This window comes from Mixophyes fleayi, chromosome 1, assembly GCF_038048845.1.
Source record: "Mixophyes fleayi isolate aMixFle1 chromosome 1, aMixFle1.hap1, whole genome shotgun sequence".
Taxonomy (NCBI): Eukaryota; Metazoa; Chordata; class Amphibia; order Anura; family Limnodynastidae; genus Mixophyes; species Mixophyes fleayi.
The window spans coordinates 432,223,458-432,243,070 of record NC_134402.1 but is presented as its reverse complement, the minus strand read 5'-3'; the positions used below and the strand labels follow the sequence as shown (position 1 = coordinate 432,243,070).

Genomic DNA, 19,613 nt, shown 5'->3' with positions numbered 1-19,613 from the left:
TACATACATTAAAGAAAATAGGAGACATCAAGGATGAGAGCTGTAGGGTTCCTCATAATTAAAACTGTTTTTGCTACTGTAATAATGCTACAAACTGGAACTGGCTTATTGGTCTTTTAGAAAGTTATGATTGTACTATTATATTAGAAAAAAATAAAGCAATCAGAATTTATTTAGTTTTTATGTTGTTTCTACTTAAAGCAGTGGTGTGCAAAAGGCGGTCTATCAGTGGCCTGCTGAGTCGTTCCTTGCTGCCCCCCAGCCTAATGCTCCTGATATCACTTATTCTCTGCAAGCATCATCATCAGTTATTTATATAGCGCCACTAATTATTAATTCCGCAGCGCTGTACAGAGAACTCACATCAGTCCCTGCCCCATTGGAGCTTACAGTCTAAATTCCCTAACATACACACACAGAAAAGCATAAGACTGAATGGGAGCAGACGGCTTCCTCGTCATGTGCCCTCCTCTGCACACTGCAGGAAGGCCACGCAGCCAATCAGAGGAGGAGTTAGTGCAGTGCATTCTGGACTACATCCTCTCTCGCCTTCCTCTGCGGGGCTCCAGTGGTGCAGGTAATTGTGGGGGGTGTGAGGGGAGGTCAGCAGGGAGACGTGCAGACGTCCGAGTGGCACGTGGGGACTATTTTAGAATACATGTGGGGGCATTTTGTGACAAGTGGGGGTCTCAGGGCATGTGGCGATAATTTTGGAGCAAGTGGCAGATCTGAGTGACATGAGAATTTTGAAGCATGTGGGGTAACATATCTCCCAACATTCAGAAACCCGAAATCTGGACAAAATAAGCCACTCACTTGTTACACCCAAACTCCGCCTACAAATGACAAAGCCTCAAATACTAACTTTTTACATCTCCCGGAGGGGAGGTGAAGTGTGAGGACGGGGCACGGCGAATCCGGTCACTTGGCCCGGCGCCGCAAAATTTTGTAGTAGGGGCGGAGCCAAAATGACGAGATTCACCGCAAATTGCGTCATGGAGGCTCCTAGTAATGTGAGCAGGATGACGGGGAATGGCCTGTTCTACTGGGTGTCTGGGAGACTTACCCGGAATTCAAGAGTCTCCCGGACATTCCGAGAGATTAGGCAAGAAATATATCAGGTTACCCCTCACTGACTTAAAGCATGCTTACTGCATTGTACCTGATGTTTTTTTTAAACTGAGATGGTGATAAACAATTTATATTTCCATTAAATGAATACCGTGATGTAGTTACTTACAGAAATGACACATACACAATAAATACATGTCACTTACATTTTAGTGTTTTACAAAGGCAGTAAAATACATTTCTTAAATGCATGTGCTCAGTACCTATTCACTTGTGTAACCTACTTCATTTTCAAAATGAGTTCAGTGCTAGAATGTACAGCTGTATAAGTGAGGGGGAAACACACCTAGCTGCTGCAAGTTAATCCCTTCCAACCTGCTCATTGATCTGAACGTAAACAAATGACCTTAGATATCGGTGAACTTGTAAGGAGTGGGCCAAAATTCCTCAGAACTCATGTAAGAGACTGACACAAACTTTTAAAGTTTAAAGCTGCTATAGCAAGTGCTAAAAGCTACTGAGTTATGTGGGGTACCTACTTTTTTCACACATGACTCATTCGTGTTGGCTTATTTTTGTTATAAAAACTAAAATCTGTTATCAAATGTTATATCTTGGTGTGGACTAGATGGCTACTAGTTATGTCCCCATATGTAAAAAAAAAAAATAGATTTGAAAGAGGGTGCACTTTACCTCTCATGAATATATATATACAGACACTGATGGCTACTTTGTCATGTTCCCTAACAGTCCCAATTTTTGCAGGACAGTAACGATTTGTGGTAGACAAACTGGAGTGGTGTATTGATTTGGTGGGGTTAACATGGACATGTACCAGCTAATTAGTAGCGTGGTTGATTTCTCCATGACCAATTTTGTCCCGATTTTTCCCTCTGGCATATATTAACATGTTATCAAAAGAAAACAGTCTCTCCTTAAAAAACATATTTCTCCATCATCCATTCTGGGGGACACTGCTACCTTGGGGTTGTCTGAGGGCTTGCTGCTGACTCCTCCCCTCTGCAACCCCGTCCACCTCAGTTATGTGTAAGTGCCCAAGGAGTTGGGCTGCGTTTGGTACTGCTTAGCAGTACCTGCTGGTTTAGTGTTAGATTTTAATATTTTTTTATTAATTTTCAAATGAGTGTAGGTGAGGTTTTAATGTTATTAACATTTTTTTCCTCACAGATATTTATAATGGAACAAAGTTCCGTTCCATTAAGAAGAAAGGTTTTTTTTTTAAAAAAAACCCAAAAAACTACACGATTTGTGTGGTATTTAGTGAGCGGTGACAGCACTAAGCGCCTGTCATCACTCTGTCCCCGCGGGTACGACACTGCCATAAGGCAGAGAGTGTTGCGCTCCGTCTGAGGACCGGACAGGTTGGGAGATACCAAGTCCCCCGCTGAGGCGGAGGGGGGGGGGGGGGGGCTTGGATCTCTATAGCCGCAGGAGGTGTAGTGGATGCGGAAGGAGTCCCGAGTGAGCGATAGGAGAGGCACAATATATGCTCACAGGACTGAACTGTCAGAGGTTTTATTTATGACAAAGACAACAGCCGGAGGTAGTTTAAGACTGCCGGCTGCTCAGTGGAAGATCCCGAGGAGGGAGATTTTCCCGCCCTTTTCTACCTGACAGGACTGGGCAGCGACTCGATCTCCCCTCAGGATCCTCTTCAGATTCCTCTGTTGTTAAAAACGCTAAGTACCTCATAGGGGATATATATATATATATTTATAAATATTTTTATATATAAAAGTTAACCCGTGCATGATACTCATGCATTCTAGTCAAATCAAGCTACTTAAGGTGTTAAAAAGGTTCTTGTCATGCATTTGGGCCATAGCTCAGGCCTCAACCACCAACCACTCCCCACTGTCACCCCCGGCAACCACCAACCACTCCCCACTGTCACCCCCGGCAACCACCAACCACTCCCAACTGTCACCCCCGGCAACCACCAACCACTCCCAACTGTCACTTCTCCTTCAAGAAATATATATATATTTTTTAAATCTTTATAAACACTTTTAACAATTAACAAATTAAATTAACAAATTAAAGACATCTTAGTATACCAAATTTCAGCCCTTTCTGAATTTTTTTTTCCACACTAAGAATTTAGTAGGTCAGTGTATAACTCCGCCCAGCAGGTGGCGCTGCAGCTTGGTTTTATTTTTTCCACACACACACAGACAGACTAACACACGTTACTAGACATTTATATATTAGATATATATATATATATATATATATATATATATATATATATATATATATATATATATATATATGTAGGTATAGTCTACATACATATATATGTATGTTTTCTGAGTTTACAACCTGTTCCCCTATTCCCCCCCTTACCCTATTGAAATAAGGGCTGGTAACCTATGTTTTTAGCGTGCACAAGTTAAATATATTTGCTAAAAGCTAATTTTTTTTCTAAAAAAAAAAAGAGCACGGGAAATTTATATTTAATTTGTGAGAGGAATTATATATATATAAAATGTCTGACAAAGGAAAGAGTGTCAGCGTTAAATATTTTTCTTGTTCTAAATGTTCTGCTAAACTACCAGTAGGACAAGTGGATAAAGGGGCTGTGTGTGCAAGGTGTGATTCTGGAGCACAGGGCAGGCAGACCCGGGGTGGCCCTTCCGCCGAGGTAGAGAAACCGGTATGGGTTTCCTCTTTGGTGAATTCTGTTTATATGCTCACCATCTTATCAATAGACAGGCAGAGACAAATTCCACTGTAATTGGAGTGGATTCTGGCTCTGCTTCTGCAAATTCTAGCGAAATAATTAAGACTGGGACCTCAGGCGGTTTGGTGCATGACTTGTCTCAGGTACAGCCCTCTACATCTCAATCTGAACCCGCATGGTCATCCGCCTTGGGGAAGCGTTTGGACCGATTGAATAGTTTCTTAGACTCTTCTACACGTTTAGCTCCTAGAGCAAAGCCCTCGCCATTCTCATCCTTTGTTACTTTCTGATTCTGACGGTTCATCTTGAGAGGAAGGCGAGGTAGGAGATTCTGTACAATTAGGTGACTGGGATGATAATTCCAGAAACCAGGGGATTCAGGATTTAGTGTTAGCGGCGCATCAGACCCTTAATCGCATGGAAGATGATTTAGTTCTTCCCGTTAAGGGTTTATTTAAGAGCAGTAAAAACTATTTGCTTTCCTACTTCCCCTGAACTTACTGAAATTGCTGAATCTGCCTGAAAACATCCAGATAAGAAGTGTTACCAGGAGAATCCAGGTAAAAAAGACATTAGAAAGTCCGGTTTGGAAGATGTACAGGGAGTAGACAAACTAACTCCTAGAGTGGCCTCCATATTACCGACTAGGAAGGCCCGTTTCCCATTCTCTTTGATCATATAGGCAAGAGATGACTGGAAGTCCAGTAATATAAACAAAGGGTCTGCTTGAAACTCCTCTCAAGTTCCTTGTGAGAAAGATGAAGACGGGCTCGCCCAATCTGCATTGGTTCATCTGGCGGTGGCACAGGGTTCTGCAGGAAAATTTTCAGCCACCACAGTAAAATGTCATCCATATACATAAGGTTGCAGCTTCTTTACTGCCGAAACAATTGGCAAACATTCTTTCTCAATTGTGGCCTATCCCACCACCCGGGTTTGCAGTTTCCTGCAGAAATAGGCCACAGGGTGCTCCTGCACATCTGGCCCCACCTGGCTATGTACTGCTCCCAATCCGTACTGCTACGCATCAGTCTGTTGTGGGACAATCCACCTGCAAGTGGCCGATTTTCCCACAGCCATAACACTTTCTCTCCAGCCAGGGCTCCAGTGGTTTCTGATAAGTTCCAGGGTGGAGCGAGGACTTGCTAGAAGCACCTGACTTTGTGTGTACTTGCTTGGGGGGTGATGAACAGAAGAGGGGGCGTTGCCCTGTTCGTACAGTCTTTTGGGGCTGGTTGCTAGACTGGCGCTTCTGCCAGTGTGGCCAAACCGCCAAATACTGATCCGCGAACTGGGCCGCTTTTTTCATAGTTGCTGGGCTACGGTCCAATACCCACTCCTTCACCTCCGGTAAGCACCGGCAGGGAAAATGCTCACTACAAATTTAGTCCACTAATTCTTCCCAGGACTTGGCGTCAGATCCATTAATCCATCTTATTGCCAACTGCCGTAACTGGTTGGCAAATTCCTCATGACTGCTGTGAGGGCTTTTAGTCAAGTCCCGAAACTTCTGCCAGTAGGTTTCCGGGGTAATAACACAGCGCTTAAGGAGGGCCCTTTTTACCACATCATGGTCTGCACAGTCCTCTGGAGCTGTGATAAGGAAGCAAAAGGCTTTCACTGCACGGTCTTCTAGCGTGGGAACCAAATACTTTACCCACTCCTTTTTTTGGCAAATCATGGAGCATATAGGACATTTCGAACACCTGCAAATGTCTATAAATATCTCCAACATTGTCATCAAATTTTTTAAAGTGGAGAGATCCTAATCTGGGAGTAGCAGATGACTGTTCACGGGACGCTATGGGAGGTGGTGCCCACCGATTGCCCCACAACTTGATAACAAGCAACCACTCCACCTCAGTTGTTCTATCTCGCAGGAACCCCAGCTGCTGCATTAGTACAGAAAAGTTACTCTCATCAGGATGTTGAACTTGCGCCACTGGATCACTCTGTGGGAGGGGACTGTCACTGGGAACAGGTGCTGTATTCTGGGACATTACTGTAGATACGTCTAGGTTTAATGTTGGCGTTCCTCCTGGTCACTGTCGCAGTCGGCTTCCTCATCCGCTAACCTGTGCTGCTCACTCCAGGCAGTCAGCGCCCTTTTCATTTCACTCCCTGATGCTGTATAAGGAATTTCTATGCTCTTTGCTAGGCACAGGATCTCAAGATCTGCCTTGGACATTGCACTGCATTTAGACATCATGTGTGTTCCCCTGTGCTGCAGGTGCTCCACTTGAGTAACTCGGTTTTCCGAAACTGGTCTCCAAACAACCACCTGAGATGATCCCGCTGCTTGCCACCAGTTATAAAATGTGACCGGATGGGCTTACTTCACACCTTGGTCTGTAGGGGGAAAGGAGGAACGGAGGGATGTTCTTTCTGTAGGGTTTATCTTGGTTTCCTTCTGACTGTCAGTAACCAATAACTGACAGAAGTGTTGGATGGTGATGACAGGACAAACATTTAGGCCAATGTTTCTCTGTGTATTTAGGCCAATGTTTCCAGCAGATCAATCTGTTTAAAAAGAAGGAAAATGCATATAAACTACTTTTCTGCTGGTACTTTGTTCCCACCAGGGTTGCATAAAATATACCCCACAGCCTCAGACAGATGTCTTTTCTGTATATTTAGTGAGAATGTCTTAAATGTGGAACAACATCAAATGACTTATTTTCATTATCTCCAAGGTAAACGTCCCAAAATCATTGGCGTTATTTTGACTGCCTCTGATTATAAATTCACTGCCTCTACCATTCACCAAACTGTTCTAATAAGTTTTCGTGAATTTACCAAATGGAGTAGTTCACCTGTTTTCTGAAAAATATAATCCATTCCTTTTTGAAAAAATAGAGGGAACCATGGGCTGAGTGCTTCAATTTTACACTGCCCTTGTACATGCAACAACTATTTTTTGTCTAACATGATCTGGTATACTAGGTGTCCTCCTGGATCTTTCACTTTTTTCATCCCCTCATTTCTCAACTTAAAACGAGTCCTACACCTCTTCACCCACTTTTAACTATAAAGTTGGTTAAGAGCAACCATACTGTTATGACTTAAACTCAGCATTGTGCTGGAAAAAACACCAAGTTGAATGATTGCCATTCTTCTATACTTTGCATGTACTTTTTCCGCTTTGTAACACTCTCAATAAACACAATTTAAACGAAAAAGATGTAAAATGTCATGAAGATACTTTAATTTATCAATTGTGCACCTTCTGTAACATCAGTGTTCAAGCAAATGGGAATAATATGAACATGCAAATACAACTTTCCTTCTCCGCTCAACGGGGGCAGATTCACTTAGCTGCCGGACATCACCTCGATGTCCAGCTGAATACCTTTCCAGCTAATATGGAACAGGAATCTCTGCTCAATCTCCCTCGCATCCCTCAATGGGATGAGAGGGAAAATAAGGTGAGATTTCTGTAAACACTCCGACGCAATGGGGGAGATTCAATTGTTGATGTTCCGAATGGACATCACCGCGATATCCGGCTGCGCACATTGCCAGCCACTAAGGGGCATATTCAATTGGTGCGTAGCTGTCAAAAGTAACTCAGCTTGCGCACTATTACCATTAAAGTGCACGTAATTACCGTTATTACAATACATATAACGCCGGCTTTCTGGTCGCAGCTGAAATCCAGGTTAGAATTACCGTAATAAGGGTAATACTTTTAACACTGCGTTACTTTTACAAGTAACGTGGCTAATTGAATATGCCCCTAAGAGTAGGAATCCCCAATCATTTTTCTGCACACTCCTACAGGGTGCAAGGAAAACTAAGTGGATATTCCTGCCATAACATTGTGTGAAGTGTCTCCGCAGACATCTCGCACCAAAATAAATCCCCACCCATGTGTCTCTGCTGACTGTTCCTGAGACATATTGCATCCCCGCGCGCCAAATTGAATCTGACTCTAAATGTACCTTTGTTCCCTAAAGCAGAGCAGGGAGCCATCACTTTCCTGTAATTTCTAGTTTTCTTTTGGCTAGTACCAATATAAGTGGTTCTAAAAATGCATTTCTTGTAGTTAAAAAAAATATAAACATGAAGTATTATAGCAAAACTGAAGTATTATAGCAAAGCTCTGTGTCCTCTTTTGCACCTATAAAGGAATATATAAAGGAGTTAGCTGTGAATCTGTTGTGCACCTGTATAGTTCTGTGGATTCTTATAAGGTACATTCATGTCTTCACAACCAAATATCTCATCCTACCTAATCTATTCATCCCTAAGACCTCAGAAGCTGCCTGTGGCTCTGTGTGCATGTGGTTACCTTATATGGCCTATGCCTGTGTGGTAATAACACCACACACTGGCTGGTGTGATACACACCGGAAGTCCTCCAGTGTACACACAGACATGACATCTCCCTGTGTGTCACACTCGCCGGAAGTGCCCTGGATCTAGCTGCTCGGCGGTTTGGCGCCGGTGGAGGGAGTCCTTCGTGCGGCTGCACTTCCGGTCTGTTATGTGAGGGAGAAGCGGATCCTGATCCCCGGAGCGCCGCGCACGACCGGACTCCTCCCCTCCCCCCCGGTCTTCTCTTCCTCCGGACCCAGCCTGCGCTCAGCCCGTGATCCCGGGGCGGGGGAAGCCGAAGGGATCGGCTCCTTCCCCGCTCCCCCCTCTCTCTACATGTACGGATTATCCTCTCCAGGCCGGAGTGAGTGAGGATCGGTTCCCGGATTGGGCGCCGCGGTCACCGCCTCTCAGGTAAGCACCAGCCGGGGCTGTGGGGGGGACGTAGCGCGGCCTCGTTGCTGGAGGTCGGCTGCGGGGGGAGGAGTAGGAGGAAGGTGGGGGGAGGTTGGTGATCTGTAACCCGGGCTGGCTGCGGTGCCGTACTGGCTGTATCACAGGCCGCGCTAGGCCGCTGCTCCGGCACGGAGTGCGGGGGCGGCCTCTGACAGGCCGCGGCCCTGGGGCTTCACACCCGGCGGTGTCGGTGCTAGCCCGGGGTAGAGGTCACCTCCAGCGCACCCCTGAGTGATTCTAGGGTCTAACTGGGGGAAGTTGTTGTGTAGTCAGTTCAGTCACTGTGTGCCCGTCTCTGTAAGTCACTATTATAAGTGACTATTATCCCGGGACGTGCAGGGTCCTGGTAATATAGTGTCTGCATCATCCCCTCTGTCCTAACCAGATGTGTGTAGTCAGTTCAGTCACAATGTGCCCGCCTCTAAGTCACTATTATCCCGGGACGTGCAGGGTCCTGGTCACATAGTGACTGCATCATCCCCTCTGTCCTAAACCACATGTGTGTCCAGGGATCTGCTTTATCCCTGTGTTCTAAACCAGATGTGTGTAGTCACTTCAGTCAGTGTGCCCGCCTTTAAGTCACTATTATCCCGGGACGTGCAGGGTCCTGGTCACATAGTGTCTGCATCATCCTCTGTCCTAAACCACATGTGTGTGTCCGGCGATCAGCTTTATCCCTGTGTCCTAAACCAGTTGTGTGTAGTCACTCCAGTCACAGTGTGCCCGCCTCTGTAAGTCACTATTATCCCGGGAAGTGCAGGGTCCTGGTCACATAGCAGTGTCTACATCAACCTCTGTCCTAAACCAGATGTGTGTCTCCAGGGATCTGATTTATCCCTGTGTCCTAAACCACATGTATGTGTGTGTCCAGGGATCTGATTTATCCCTGTGTCCTAAACCACATGTATGTGTGTGTCCAGGGATCTGCTTTATCCCTGTGTCCTAAACCACATGTATGTGTGTGTCCAGGGATCTGCTTTATCCCTGTGTCCTAAACCACATGTATGTGTGTGTCCAGGGATCTGCTTTATCCCTGTGTCCTAAACCACATGTATGTGTGTGTCCAGGGATCTGCTTTATCCCTGTGTCCTAAACCACATGTATGTGTGTGTCCAGGGATCTGCTTTATCCCTGTGTCCTAAACCACATGTATGTGTGTGTCCAGGGATCTGCTTTATCCCTGTGTCCTAAACCACATGTATGTGTGTGTCCAGGGATCTGCTTTATCCCTGTGTCCTAAACCACATGTATGTGTGTGTCCAGGGATCTGCTTTATCCCTGTGTCCTAAACCACATGTATGTGTGTGTCCAGGGATCTGCTTTATCCCTGTGTCCCAAACCACATGTGTGTGTCCAGAGAACAGCTTTAATCCATTGCCCTAAACCACATGTGTGTGTCCAGGGATCAGCTTTATTCCATTGCCCTAAACCAGATTTCTGATCCAGGGATCGGAGTTATTCTAGTTACTGTGATGTTGACACCAACTTTTCCGGGGTAATAGTGATGGGCAGTGTACCCTGGTTACATCCATGTACTATGCCCATTCATAGTATGGGGCTGCTGCTCATTTTCTTGTTTACAGTGCGCATTGTTAGGTTAGAAGATTATTTAATGTGTTGAAATTGAGCTAAAACAGAGGGTTTTAAATTCTCTATTTCCCAGTGCCCCCCATGGCACTATATAATACTGGTTCTACCTTGTACATGTTTCATACCGGTCAGGACGTTTATATTGTTAGAACAGGCTGTCGGGGGTACGTGTGCCACAAACTGAGGATTGAGATATGGGATGTGCTTTGTGTCAGTATCAATAGAAGATTGGCAGGGCATGCTGGGACTAGTAGTTCCACAAACAGCTAGTAGACTAAAGGTTGCTAATCCTGATTTTGTTGGTTGTAATCGTCAATTAAGTTTGTTACTACTTCTTGTGCCAATTATTGGGCTGTTTGAGGTTTGTTTTAGGATATGGTTCTATTGTCTCTCTGTATACCTTTTATGTACACACAATAAACAAAGCCCTTTGTGTTATATTTGTGTCGGAAAAGTTATTGTCAGTGACTGTCACTTGGTTGCAGTGTGATGTGTGTGACGCATCTGGACGCGGATGATACACCGCGTTCTATGTTCTGTCCATGGAACGCTCTGGGTGACGGGACGCTGCACTGTGGCGTTCAATAAACCCGCGTAATGTAGACAGGAGGCGTCACAGCATTGTTTCTGCAGGATTATGTGGGATCCATCGGGAGGCCAGGGGTTAATGCCATGCTCTGATCCCCACCGGCACGTTTGTCACAGTATATGGTGATTATAATAAGTCTTAGGAGTCTCCCTCCAGTATGTGTGTATATTAGTGTGTGCAGCGCACCTACTGCCATGAATCACCTTTATGTCCCTGCCTGGGGAGGTGGCCCCTGTGTTAGGGACACAATGTCTCTGGCAGGGAGGCCATGGAGAGTACTAGTGGGATAAATCATAGTAAGCGCACGGGACAGGGCTTGTCTGCCATCAGATGGGGCTTCTGCTCAGTGACTTGGAAGTAATCTCCGCCCACACAGTTTGTTTTCCTGGTAATGTCCTCAGCGCTATACAAAGCTCCACACACGTTCCAGCTAGTTTCTCTAGGTTTTGAAATGGTCACAGCCTAACCCCCCTCTCCGCCCCTGTAACCCGGCCTCCCTGTCTGGGTCTCCTCCTCTCTTCCCACTAATCTGCTCGTCTTTTGTGCTGCCTGTCCCAGCTGGGCTGGCAGAGGCCTGGGGCCTAAGTATGCACCTAACTACAACCAGAGAGAAGCAGCAGCTGCAGCTCGGCCCCTTTAACCCGTCCGCTGCCGGGAGGAGGAGAGAGCAGCAGCACGACCTGTCCTCCTGCTGGTAACTAAGGGGTTATAGCTCTCCACACCCATGTCCTTAGATCCTCCACTCCCACCCTCTCGTGCATTCCCAGATCAGGTCCTGGCCGGGCTCCAAGTTGACGAAAACAGAATTAAAAAAAAAAAAAAGGAAGCCCTGGGAACTAGTCCTCCCCTCCACTGGTGTCATCAGGCAGCGCCACTGGGCTGTGATGGGAGCTTCCCTGTGCCCCTTGTTGTTTGTCATCACGTGACCCTCGCATATGTGACTACACCCCCCCTCCTCCCCTTTGACGTATTTGTGCCCATTACACGGACGCAGAGTCTCTGTGCAGTTATGTCTGTGCTCCAACTTTTCTCCTGTGCTCACTTCCTCCGCTGTAACACTAGGTACTGTAGCACGCTTCCCTTCCCTTCATAGTGGTGCCCACTAGCAGGGCACTGGGGCACCTGGGCATGTTTAGGAGTTCTCATTTTCCAGACGATGCACTTTTTTAGTTATCTGCCAATTTCTGGTCCTGCTCAAAATGAAAATGTACTGATGTGGAAATCTGGTTTGTAGGCTTTAGATCTGTGTCATTTTGGAACGTGCAGAAGAGGTTGGGGGGAAAAATAGGTTGGTCAGAAATTGTCATCAAAGGACAACACCATCATCTTTATAACTACATACTAGTTACGGTCAAATATAACTAAGAGTTATAGTTATCAAATAGATAACTATAACTAAAGAGTGTATAGTTATCTATTTGAGAGAGAGCAATCTGCCGAAAAGTTTTTATTGTTGGAATAAATGTTCTTACAAACTAGAGCTGTTTTCCAGTTTGTCACTTTTCACTGTGTTTCAAGCAATATTTGGCTGTTATAACATAATTCCTTTCTGTGTTGCCTGTAGCTTGAGGTAGACTAATTGAGTGAATAGAGCATGATAAATCACTGAGGGAGACTGAGCTACTGTGCAAGGTTCTTGCAGAGAGACACAGGGTACTAGTTTGCCAGTGTTAAATTATATATATATATATATATATATATATATATATATATATATATTATTTATATGTTGTATGGGTTCTTAAAAACGAAATGCATAAAACACAAGTGGTACTTTGTATATTTTACCCTAATGGTTATTTTTGCTGATTTAAATGTCCTGCCTAGTTCATTTAATGGGACCTATAAACTCTTATGGCTGCCTTCTCATATACCCAATATAACTGGATTATATATATCCCAAGCTCGAAAATCTTTCTGAGGTGGGAATTGAAAATGGGGATGTTGCAGTGACAGTGGGTCAGCAATCAGTTTGCAATGCATTTGTTTGAAATGAGAAATGTATAAATATTGAGTAGAATATAGATGATGGAAATTAACCTGTAAAGCATTTAATTAGCAAGAAATGGTCATTAAGTGTCAAGTATGAAACTGAAACTCAATTCTGTATAGTATGTAGCCAAGCTAGATTTTAACGGTCTTTGACCTGTGGTATGTGTTTGCATTCACTATGCAGTGACTACAACTAGATTATAAAGATAACTGATCCCTATTGGCATAACATAATCTGTACACATTGACTTTTTTTTTTTTTCCGTGAGCCGACTGTACATCAATACGACTTCAGCGCTTGGGTGAAATGTCCGATATTAGCATTTTTACTGGTTAAGAGCCGCAGTCAAATTTATAATGTTGTTTACCCCAAGCCCATGTCAAGTAAAGTATGTTATAATGCCCATTCCTGGCATATATTATTGCAGCTTTAGTTATGAGCTGTGATATTTCTATACTCTCGTATAAAGCTGACTATATCGTTGAAAAATTCAGTTATGGTCTTTGCATTTTTAAAGGGGAAGTAACGCCATAGTACTATATATCTCAGGATTACTATATATCTCAGGATGTGTACTGCTGAATAAGAAGATATTGACCAATTATGTACATTATGCTCTTTCACTACTCTGCAGCTGGTTGGTTTGTCAAGAGTTAATTGCTTCTATATCTAAACAAGCAGGGACTGGCAGCCTTGTTTTGGTTGTGGCCAGTGATGTCACAGCAACTGTTTCAGCTTTTTGACCTGTATCAGATCCCAGTAAGACACTGTCCTAAAGATGCGGCTAATGCATTCCGTGTAATGTGAGGTTAACAAGGAACAATATATTTTAGCTTCTTATCTCAAAATTTCAGTTGAGGGATTTAATGGTCCTTTAAGCTGTTTTATGTGACCAGAGTTTTATTGTAACACTATTAAAAGCCCAGTATTTTATTTTGGGACTTTTTTTTTTTTTTCAATTTACGCCTTTTCAGGTTTTTTTCACATTTTCTTTTGGAGGACTTTTTCCATCCAATTCTTTCCACGCCTTCCTTGCCATTGAGGTGTGTGCATTTCAGTTATCTTTTTCATATTTATTGTAAAACATTAGTGTTTTTGTTGTTACGCCACTCAGTTAAGGTTAGGATAGTGTGCTTGGTCTTTCCAATGCAGGAAACCTTAATAATACGTAGCAACTTTCTTGCTATAAAATTGTTTATTTTCCGATGAAACCATTATCTGCCAATTTATCCTGAAATTTTTATTTGGCTGTCGCTGTGACCAAGTTTAATTGAATGTTTTGCAATTGATTTATTTAAATACATATAACGTCTTTGTAACAGTTGTCTTGGATTTATGGTTTTGTTTTATTATTAATTTCTTAAAATTGGGAGAACTTTGTCTTCATGCAGGATAATTAATCTAAAAAAGCTAAAAATATATTTGTTTTTCTGGCCAGGGGGACAAGATTGTATAAACTTGATCATCTGTTCTCTAATAAGATATCTCTGTAACAAATAAAAGTAAAAGTATGTTGCTGAAAATGAATTTGTCTTACAACTGTACTTTGAAAATCCGTTTTTCAGTTATTTACTTTCTTTGGAAACTGCAAACAGGTGTAGAACTGACTACAGCAATTTACAAGCACATTGTACGTTTTGTGAAATGATTAGCATCAAACTTAATTTTAACCAGATTGGGCTTCTGCTAGTTTAGCAGGTTTGTTTTCTGTATCTGTCTATACGGTTTTCTCTGTGGGTTTCCTTTCTTGTGTTTGCCAATGCATGACATGGAAGTAGGGACATGACATGGAAGTTGGTACTTGCTGCACCCACTCTGCAACTTTTAATTGTACATTTCAAATGAGTATAAACACAGTTCCCATAAAAATACAGCCTGCTCTGCAAGGAAACTCACCTCGCTCGGCTACTTGAGTGTTTTTGAATTGTCAGTTTTACTGATTAAAGGGATTCTTCAACTACTTTTTTTTAATTTCACTGTCTAAATTCTCTACCCAATAATCTAGGGTTCGCTGTCCTTGGGGTCAATCTACTAGTGTATATTTGTGTGTGTATAGATATATACATTTTTTTTTATTTTCTTTTTAGAAGTATGAGAGGGAACCAACATGAACATTTAACTCCACACAAGTACCCTGGTTGGAATAAAACTCATGGCCCCAGCACTTTGAGACAGCAATGCTAACCACTGAGCTGCTGGTGAGGTAGAGGACAAGTGTCTTCACCTTGGGAAAACGTTGAGAAGTTACTAAGGGCAGTAATGGCTACTATTACCAATCCAAGATCAGGGGGTAAATGTATGAATCTCCAGATTCTTCATCTCCGGCGTGTTCAGCCTCTTCAGCGCTTAAATTTAAAGCGGCGCTGCATTGTAAAGGGAAACTTCCCTTTACAATGCAGCGCCACTTTAAATTTAAGCGCTGAAGAGGCTGAACACGCCGGAGATGAAGAATCCGGAGATTCATACATTTACCCCCAGATGTTCAGTGACCAGGGAAAGGAGGCTATATCTGGTGTAAAGAAACAGCCACAATCTAGTTAATAATGTAGTAAAAAAAAAAATTCAAAAAGGAGAGACCCAGTGTTCCAGTGTTTTTGGTTTTTTTTTGTTTTCAGATCATGTGAAAATTTCAAGTCTCAAATTTATAACAGAGGTATCATTTATGTGATGTTAATGGTGGTGATGATGAATCATTTCAGTCCTCAAGAATGTTTCTTTGATCTTGGAGGGGGGGGGGGGGGGCAGCTTTATCCCTCTATTGGAAGATTTCCACACTTGTTTTTATTCTAGTGCCACAGAATACAAAAATAAAAAACATGTGCAATATTGTTCCAATTAAAAGGTGATCACTTTTGTTAAGTGCATCTAATCAAATAATAATCTCCTGCTATCTTCCATTAATATGTATAACTGTATTTAGTCCACTGTAGAAAGTGTACTCTTGTCAGCAATAAAACTTTCAAAAAGGGGAAATGATTAATTTATTGGCTCACGCTTTGATATGTCCTTTGAGGGTGAATACTTTTTTTCAGCGCAGTTACATGGTATACTGGAAGAGGTGACCAGAAAAGGCAGCTTCCCTACTGAGAAGTAACACTTCGAAGCAAAAATTAGAAATAATTGTTGTGTGACTTTTCCTGGACTCACTAGAACAGATGTCATTCCCTCATAGAACAGATTTCTTTGTTTCACTAGCAAGAAAACACTTCCATCAGGAAAGCAACAATAGTCCTGGAAATAATGATATGAATATTCAAGGGTGCTTCAGGAAGCAATCCTGGAAGTTTAATACAAGCAGAGTGACTCATAGGACTAGTTCGTGATTTTGTCTGGGTGGGTGAAAAGTTCACTACACTACAGGTCGGTAGTTAGAATTCCATAAATCGTTATAAGCCCAGTGTTCACTATAGATACCAGCAGCCAAGGGGGGGGGGGGGCGCGAGTGCACATCTGTAAAGAGTGATGTTTCAAGGAAAATGGGAGGAGAGCCAGAAGGATATCTTCAAACCGGGAGCTGTTATGCTGTATGAAAGACCTAAATGGTTTCAGGGGGATTGATCTGGTCCAAGAGCGTTGTCTTTCAGACAATTTGACAACAGCCCATGGGGACCGATGCGGGTACCGGAAACCCTCAGATAATGAGTCACTTCAAACAGAACATAATTTATGACCGTTGTGGATTTCCCGAGCAGACCCAGGAGAATGATGCCTGAACCGATGTGTTTGGGAAGTTGACGGATACTTTGGATGTACCAGACACAAACCCATTTTGCAATGAAGGGAAACCCAGAAAGTGGAGAGATTGTATTCACTGAATAACAAGGATGCCTAAGAAGCAGTAGACGCCCTGGCACAAATAACAGTCATGGAAGAAGTTTAATATGTCTGTCCTGGCTAACACCCTGAGAGGAAGGTAATGGAAGACAAAGCAAATGTTATCCTAATTACTTTCTATTGACCGAAGAGCACATATTGTGCTCTCATGTGGCATCTAGCAGAGTAGGGACATTAGATTCTCCCAGTCAATAAGAATGTTTTGTCGCATTGATCAGCAATGCATTCAGAGGTTGAAAGATTTCACCTAACAGAATGGATGTTGGATGGAGCTTTCTGGTTAGATAATTGATACATTTGTCAAGAGTAGGAAAGATTCAAGATTAACTTGAAAGTTTGGAGAACCGTTATGAAGGACCTCCTGGATAGTCTGTAATATTTACCTTATTGCAAGCACAAGGGACTGAAGCCTGCCACCTTGAAAGTACAAATACTAGCCCTTGTTCAGAGACTACCATCTGCTCGAGCTATGTGGCAGTATATGAAATAACTCCTTACAGATCTAAAGGTGTGTTCTACCAGAGCCGTATCAACGTCATGCTGGTCCATTGAAACAATTTGGTAGGGCAGTGACTTTTTATGGGGATTGCTTATCGGTGGTGCTGTCGTGATGACTAATTAGAAACACAATTACATTTTTTAATCTCTTCCATTTTCATAAAGGCAAACAGTGGTTTGTTTCTGCCATTAAAACAAACATGACTTCATGTAGAGAAGCTGCAATGGTTTCTGAATTAAACCAGCTTGGTAATTGGTCAGATCATTAATGATCTTAGCCAATGAAACTAGGAATTGTTGTGATATGAATGTGAAACAAAGCAACTATACTTTAGCAATATTTAAGCGTACTTGCTGCCTGCATTGTGTTGTGGGGTTGCTAGTGTGACAAATACATAGGACATGAATTCATAAAAAAATGGGATAATATGAGAGCTGTAATGTATTTAGTGCAATCTTCCCAACATGCCATCTGTCTGTGTGTAAAACCTCTCTATCATGCATTATTCTAGAAGAGAGGGGGGTTGTAGGGCTGTGTAGAAGCTTTAGGTCAGGATGACAGGCTTGTTTTATCCTTGGCAGCAGAATGCTCTGTACCATATATCTTTATTTTGATTGGACACAGAGACGTGGCCAGTGATGTCATAGCAAATTTGATACTGAATAAATGGCACTCACGTACTGCTTGGACCACATCAGGGACCTTTTGGCTATTCACTGTAAACTTACATTTAGCTGTTTGTAATGGAACAGAGAGGAAATACTCGATTTAAGTTTTCCAGGAAATGACAGAACCAATGTGTGTTTACTTCCCATCATTTTACGTCCATCAAAAAGATTCTGGACCAAGTATTTCAGGAGAGAATTAAGACCCCTTTTTGTGTGTTCAGCAAGTCTCAGTAATTCAGTGTGTAAGAGCAGTGTGGTGCGGTAACACAGTAATTGTGTTAGGCTCTGGGAATATTGGTCGTAATGTTTAACTGGACTCATTCTTTTCGTACATTTCCAGAGATATTGTGAAGATAGAGCGAGGGTCATCATGGTTTGAACTGTATTAGCAGGCTTCTGGTGAGTGTCTATGGAGATAGTAGGGGCTATATAGATTGTTTAAATTAAAAAAAGTAGCAATTTTAGGTTTTGGCATATTATGCCACTTATTATCTGAGGGGTCTTCAGTGCGACTTTAATCACAATTGGTTGTTATGGGTTTCCTTTTCCACATTCGGCTGTTTATTAATGTAGTGTCTTGTATGAGTAATTATGTTATGAGTGGTGACTACGGAAGTAGTGGTGTTATTTGGGATTCCGTTGTCATAATTATGCAGAAGCAAATTAAACCTGCAGTTTGTCCGCTGTTTTTTAGGATCCTTTTAGACTTTCTGTCCCCTTGGAGAAAATTTCCAGAGCCTTAGAAAAGGCTTTGTAACCCTTCCCAGACTGATGGATAACATTTTTTTTTCTTCAAGAATTACCTTTGATCATGGTGTAATAATAAAAACTGGCTCCCATGTTTTGTTATTGGGAGTGGGCACTATGATGGACGGCTACAGAATACTGCGGGCGGCCACGTGAGGTTTGACCACGTCTACAAGGACCCTCTCCATTGCCTCCCTTTTGTTTCGGTCTGCAGCAGTATTGTGCAGAGCTGCAAATATATTGATATCTGACTTTTTCGTAAACTCTGTACCTAAATAACCCTTTTAACTATTCATTTTTAGGTCACGAAGTTATTTTAATATGAGAGAAAAATTTCTGTCCTATTTAATTCTTTAATGTGAAGAACATTGACAATGGTTGAAATGAGAACCTAGTGAATCATGTTGTAGGTGTGGCAGGTTTCTTTGTTCTTTTGTTTCAATATCTGACATGTGATATCACTAATATGCAGCTATTCTACTTTATAGGCCTGAGTTCCTCAGTGCTTCTGTTCACATTGTTACAGGTTGCATGTATTGTGGCTGTTGTCGCTGCAGCACAGTTCTCCGTCTGACTGTACTCTGAATCATTGCAAAACCTATGGAGGGACATTTATGTACGCTGCTGTAAAGCATAGCAGCCAATCACACATTTCCTTTTATTAATTTCACAGTTTTAGCTCATGCACAGAGTTCGCTGCCAATATTTGGTCATAAGGGGTTAAGTATTTAGGTATGAAAAACTAAAGTTGATGAAAGGGCCAAGTAGTTAACAGGGTTGATAAACACAACTGTTGAGCAGAGTTTTGCATCATGTTGATCTGAACAGGAGACTGTAGTACAGATTTAGACAACCTGTGGGTCCCAGCTGTTGTGGAGCTATGTGTCCTAGTCTGCCCCTTTAGGTGGCAAAGACTTGTAGTTTAATAACAGTTGTAGAAACACAGGTTGTCTACTGCTGCTAAGATGACTGGCTGGCAAATTTAGTGGCTAGGGCACAGTTAGGATTTTGCACTCCCAAGATTATTGTCCAAACCTAATTTATTGTAAATATACAACACCCACCCCCCTAAAATCTGGATTTTCTCTAATACTAGAAAGAAATTTGAGTGACAAACATGTATTACTTTTTTTCCCCTACTTCTT

The 19,613-nt window shown here is 42.7% G+C and overlaps 1 protein-coding gene across 4 annotated transcripts in view; it reads left to right on the top strand.

The window, feature by feature from the left end:
- Positions 1-8,382: 8,382 nt before the first annotated feature.
- The window catches only part of NIPBL (NIPBL cohesin loading factor), a 115,908-nt gene continuing 104,677 nt past the window's right edge, over positions 8,383-19,613 (top strand). For all 4 annotated transcript variants that reach the window (XM_075184241.1, XM_075184240.1, XM_075184242.1 and 1 more), the window contains exon 1: positions 8,383-8,506. The gene's annotated coding sequence lies outside the window, so the exon portion shown is untranslated. The remainder of the gene's footprint in view (positions 8,507-19,613) is intronic.